The sequence below is a fragment of the Copadichromis virginalis genome, linkage group LG2, assembly GCF_057382275.1.
Source record: "Copadichromis virginalis isolate Kocher_CV1m ecotype Utaka linkage group LG2, C_Virginalis_male_GT1.1, whole genome shotgun sequence".
Lineage (NCBI taxonomy): Eukaryota > Metazoa > Chordata > Actinopteri > Cichliformes > Cichlidae > Copadichromis > Copadichromis virginalis.
In genome coordinates this window covers 28,584,441-28,590,894 of record NC_140619.1, presented here as the reverse complement: position 1 = coordinate 28,590,894, position 6,454 = coordinate 28,584,441, and the positions used below count along the sequence as shown (strand labels likewise).

Here is a 6,454-nt window from a genome sequence, read left to right as displayed (position 1 = left end):
TGATCCAGATCCAACTCTTTTTCTCTGCTGGGAAAAAAAGTCCTTTTTTCATTACTCACATGGCCTGGCCACCCCTGCTACTAACACAGGACAGAGAGATGCTGAGAAAACCATACCAGGACATGAATAGGGGACCAGTATGGGAAAGAGTTTCTTGAGCATCAGTCCACTAAAAGTGGAGATGTGAAATCAGCTTTTACTGCTTGACTGTTTAGTGTGGGATAGCAGTGCCTACAAAACCAAGATTTATAGAACATCGTCCTTCAGAACATTTTGTCAAAGCAAAGCTCAAAATGAGACAAACTCACATAATCATGGGCAAATTAGTTCAGTTCAGTTCAGTTCAGTTCATTTTTATTTCAAACATTTCAAACATGTGCCTTCACAATCATTACAAAATATCATTCCATTATTTGTTTGAAAAGGAGTAGGCTGAAGTATTTACTTATTTGTCCCTACCCCCTCAAGTTTTACCTCTCATTCATTTAATTTTTTTTTGTCTTAAATTAAACAAACAACATATGAAACATATAAACATATGAAGTAAAACAAAACATAACATACATAAATCAAAACAAGAAATTAGCAAGCCCCACCACAGTATAGTTTCTTTCATATGAAAAATACAGAATGTGTATATTTGCAGATACACAAGTTATGGAAAAACAACAAACCAAAACAAAACAAAAAAACAAAAAAACAACCAAAAAAGAACCGCAACACCATTACCAGCAACATTACCATCCTGGGTTAACCCCGTTTTCTTCATTCCTATACTTATTTAAAATTAGGTTTTTATATTTTACTTTAAACTGTTTTATGTTTTGACTGTCTTTTATTTCTTCTGTTAGACTGTTCCATAATTTAACTCCTGCAATTGAGATAGACATAGTTCTTAAAGTTGTTCTAGCACTTTGTATTTTTAAATTCCATTTCCCTCTTAAGTTATACCCACCTTCTCTTTCTATGAACAATTTACAGATTTCTTTGGGAAGCAATTTATTTCTGACTTTATACATTATTTGCGCTGTTTTAAGCTTCACCAAGTCTTGGAATTTAATAGCTTGCATTTTGACAAAGAGTGCATTTGTATGGTCCCTGTACCCTACATTATTTATTAATCTAATGGCCCTTTTCTGTATTATAGTTATTGTTTGTGTGTTACTTTTGTATGTGTTTCCCCAGACCTCTACACAGTAGCTCATATATGGCAGTAGTAAAGCACAGTATAAAATGTGCAGTGCTTTCTGATCCAACATATGCTTTGCTTTTCCCAGGACGGCAATGCCCCGTGCCAATTTCCCCCGAACATAAGTAATGTGTGGCTTCCAACAGAGCTTGTGGTCAATGATCACCCCAAGAAATTTTATTTCATTTACTCTTTCTAAATATACATTGTCAACACATATTTCTACTTCGATGTTTTTCTTTTGGTTTCCAAACAACATAAATTTGGTTTTATCGAGATTCAATGATAATTTATTTATATCAAACCACTTCTTTAATATCGTTAATTCCTGTGTGATCATTTCCAAAACCTGTGGCAATTCCCCACCTGCACACAGTATATTTGTGTCATCTGCAAATATTACAAACTTTAAAATCTCCGATACTCTGCAGATATTATTTAAGTACATAATAAACATTTTTGGACCCAGTACTGAACCTTGAGGTACTCCACAAGCTATATCCATCAAATTAGATTTATATTCATTTATTTGTACATATTGTTGCCTATTCCCTACATAGCTTTTTAACCATTCCAAAACCATTCCCCTAAACCCGTACTTTTCCAGTTTTTTTAATAGAATTTCATGATTAACAGTATCAAACGCCTTCTTTAGATCTAAGAAAACTCCGAGCGCATACCTCTTATTATCCATACATTCCGTTATCTTTTCCATTAAATCTATCAGTGCCAAAGCTGTTGATCTGTTGTTTCTGAACCCATACTGACTATCTGTCATTAATTCATATTTTTCCACAAAACTGTCAAATCTTTTTATGAAGAGTTTTTCCAGTATCTTAGAGAACTGGGAGAGTATTGACACTGGTCTATAGTTTGTAAAATGATGTCTTTCACCGGTTTTGTAAATGGGAATAACTTTAGCAACTTTCATTCTTTGTGGAAAAACTCCATTTTGAAACGACAAGTTGAATATATATTTTAATGGTTTTACGATACCATCAATAACTGTCTTTACCGTTACCATATCAATATCATTCCAGTCTGTACTGGTTTTGTTCTTAAGTCCTCTAACCATGTCATAAATCTCTTTCTCTTCCACTGCTCTTAAAAACATTGAGCTACTATTCCTTTCAATATTTTCACCAGTGTCCCTTTCTATTCCATCAACCTTTATTTCTTCTGCCAGTTTTGGCCCTATGTTTACGAAGACTTCATTAAAGCCATTTACTATCTCCTCCATGTTATTAATACTTCTTGTCCCTTCTATAAAGTACCCAGGGTAATCATTATTCCTTGATTCATTTTTGATTATTCTGTTTAATACATTCCATATATCTCTTGTGTTATCTTTATTGTGTTCTAACCTTTTAATGTAATACTCTCTTTTACAGGATCTCATTATATTAGTTAATTTATTTTTGTAAGTTTTATACTTCATTTCAGTTTCTATTGTTCTCTTTTTTATGAATTCTCGATATAAGGTATTCTTTTTTTTGCTGGCATTTGCTGGCAAATTATAAAAAAGAAAGGTCTGTCAGTCCTGCTGGCTTAACTCCTATGATTTTTTTCCCCTGTCATGTGATTAAGCCTGACTCAGCATAATGGTTATCACCCGAAGGTGTCAAGTCCTAAGTACAGCAGCCCAATCCATAATAAAATCAGACTGTTTCTTGAACAGCCCTTTGAGAGTGTTCCATATTTTTTCTTTAATATACATAATGTAGAAATTTAAGCATATTCAAACACACTGTTTCAGTTCTAAGGTTAATAATAAAAGAAAGAAAGAAATCTGGACCTTAAAGTCTTAATCTTATTAACAATAACCATGACACATCAGCAGTGTTGGTCAAGTTACTTGAAAAAAGTAATCAGTAACTAATTACTGATTACTTCCCCCAAAAAGTAATCCTGTTACTTTACTTATTTTCAAAAGTAATTAATTACTTAGTTACTTTTTAAAAACACGATTTACAGCCTGAATAGGTAATAAAGCGATAGCTCTTTCAGCCCAATTCTGCTTTTTCTGCATAATCCATCATACAAAATGTAATCAAATGGAAACATCTCTTTTTAAAACTTTAAACTTTAAATCTTTTAACTTTATGCATCAAGCAAAAACTTAATTATATGCAACATTCTCTGACTGGAAGAAATTTGTTTTACATTTAAACCTATTTTCTACACATTCCAGCACATAAAATAAAATAGTTTTTTGTGTTGACACTCACTCTTACAAATAAATGCAAGTAAAACACAAATAAATAAAGTCAAAGACTCAGCGGTCCTGTTGCTCTATTTTCACCTGTAAAGCAGGAGTAGGATAGGCGGAGGTTTACCCTGGTGCAGGTGTGCCGCAGCGGTCAGTTGAAGAATCCACGAGTTTCTCTGTGAATTTCCCATTACGTCGTAGCGCTTGTTGCTGCCTTTCAATCCGGAAAGGGAAAGCCAAGAACATCATTTCTAAACAATTTGAAGTCCATCATTTAACAGTGAGAAAGATTATTTAACAGCGGAAAACATTCAAGACAGTTGCCAATCTTCCCAGCAGTGGACGTCACAGAAAATTCCACCCAAGGTCAGACTGTGCAATGTTCAGAGAAACTGCGAAGAAAAAAAAACTAGAGCTACATCTCAGACTGCATAGGCCTCAGTTGGCATGCTAAACGTTAAAGTTTGTAGCAGTACCATTAGAAAAAGACTCATTTGGACGGAGGAGATCAAAGTGGAGAAATTTGGCCTTAATGCACAGAAAAACACCTCATACCACCTGTCAAGCACAGTGGTGGAGGGGTGACGGTTTGGGCTTGTTTTGCAGCCACAGGGTTTGTCCACCTTAGAATCACTGAGTTGACTATGAAATATCAAAGTCTTCTAGATTCAAATGTAAGACCATCTGTGCAACAGCTAAAGCTCGACTGAAACTGAGTCATCCAACAGGATGAAAATCCCAAGCACAACAGCAACTACAACACAAACCTTAACCTGCCTGTGGCAGGACCTTAAACGTATGCACAAAAACATCAATGAACTGCAGCAACATTTTAAAGAAGTGTGGACCGAAATTCCTCACATTGATGTGAGAGACTTCTAAAACCATACAGAAAATGATCACTTCAAGTTACTGATGCTGAAGTTGGTTTTGCAAGCTTTTAAATGATGGGGTGTATTACACCAATAGCTCTTCTTCTTGGCTTTGTTGTTATTAAATAAATTAAGACAAAGTGTAACATGTCATATGATATTGTCATTATTTTCAAACCTGGCGAGGACTTTTTATATGTTCTTACACATATAAAAATATCTACAAATTAAAAGTGGGTGTAGTTTTTTCATGACTATGGGTTTTTTTAGTGTCACAGTTGCTCCTCACACTATGAAATCTTACTGAAACAGAGTAAAGAAAACAAGGCTTCAATATGTGGATGCATCAGTAAAGATTATTTGTCCACCTCTTTTGAACAAATAACTTCTAAAGAAGATATAACCAATCATGCTAAAGTCACAATTTTATATTAGTAATATGTACCTTGCTGCATCCAGACACTGAAAGTGCAGCCAAAAACAACCAGTCAGTCAATAGATGAAGGATTCAGCCAATTCTTCATCATTCACCAGATCAACAGGAGTAACACCCATTCTGTGGTTTCTGATTGAATCATTGTTAAAGACAGAGGGTGGGTGATTTATCATGCTTCGGTTCAGCCAAAATTATGAGTTAAAGATCATTTCTACAGCCTGCCTTACAGTGACATCATTAGCTCTGAAGTTACCACTGCTCTATGAGGCTTTTACACAACAGCCTGACATAAGTTACAACCAGGGAAGTGAAATCAAGGGGTGTTTTAAAACACCCCTTGATTTATCAGAATCAGAATCAGAAACTTTATTGTCATTGTCACGAGAACAACGAAATGAAGAATGGTCCCCGATCATTGCATCATCCCTAGCAATATCAAAATATAAATAAAACAATAAAATTCAATAAATAAAATAGATAGAATACTTAAAATACTAATAAGATGTAACAGTAAAACATTCACATACATTCCCACACACATGCTTCAGGCCGTGCATAGATTAACACAAGAGTGGCGTGATGGACATTTTTTTGTAGTATTCAGATGTGTTATTGCAGTTGGATAACAGCTGTGTTTGAGTCTATTAGTCCTTGCTAAAGACAGCTTTAAAAAAGACAGCTTGATTTAAGACAGCTTTTTACGTTTCTTTTTGGCAAATGTTAGAATATAAGACATTTAAATTGACAAGCTTCTCAGACACTGACAGTCATTAATCTTCTGTTAATTCTCACATCACTGCTGCTGCCCCTAATGCCTCCAAGTCAAGGTCAAAAAAGGAATCTCTACTTGGGCCAATTTACCTCCTTAAGGAATTTCAGGAATTTTTTTACACACATATTATACTCACGCATGCATTTCATCTCCCTTCAACCATCTCGTCTACAGAGGACATCATTCATCTTCACCCATTTATATGTGGAACCTAAACAAAGACGGGAAGGAAACACACTATCTGCATAGATGAACACAATTAGGAGCTGGAGAAAGGGCACTGAGTCACTGGGAAAACAAAATCTCACCTGAGGGGGCAGATGTGACATTCCAGTGAGGACTTTATGTAACGCTGAGTCTGAATATAGACATTTATTATCTGTCTGAGGCTCACTTTAGGCTTTCAACAGGTCTTTATATTGACTCAGCTTTAAAACAGTCAGATGATCTGACAGGATAAAGAAAAACAATCCATCCAGATGAACAACTCCTCTGCTGAATCTTTCGGTCACGTCACATGATCTTTCTCATGCAATATCACTGACATTGCTCGGTCGTAAAAATGTAGATGTTAAATTAGTTGTTTTTTTTTTTCTATTTTGGCAACTTGAAAATGGATGAAAAAAATCCTTAGAGTGCTCAGAAAAGAAATGGAAACGATGACTGTGCTTCTGTTGAAGGAAGTTCTACTGCACGATGCTACTAAATGGACTCGGTTTATCTTTTTTAGGTTAATGCGCAGATTTGTTTAAGTGTGCACTTTGGAGTCTTTCGTAAGCAAACAACGCTTCTGTTTACATTTGTTTTTTCTCACTAGAAACACTCGAGGCCTGAGAGGATGTCCCTCCTGTTATAACATTTATTAAAAAGTGTGCACTGTTTACACCACAGTCTTCTCCACTGCCTTCGCTGGATGGTAGCTGTGCTTTTTACTGCAGTCAGGAAAGCAGCAGCACAAAAGAACCACCCGAGCCTG

The 6,454-nt window shown here is 35.4% G+C and overlaps 1 long non-coding RNA gene across 1 annotated transcript; it reads right to left on the bottom strand.

Moving 5' to 3' along the window:
- Positions 1-342: 342 nt before the first annotated feature.
- Positions 343-5,671, bottom strand: LOC146717526 (uncharacterized). Its single transcript, XR_014923576.1, has 2 exons — positions 5,615-5,671; positions 343-3,612 (listed from the first exon to the last, which is right to left on the bottom strand). It is a non-coding gene; the product is annotated as an uncharacterized LOC146717526 (long non-coding RNA).
- Positions 5,672-6,454: the final 783 nt, after the last annotated feature.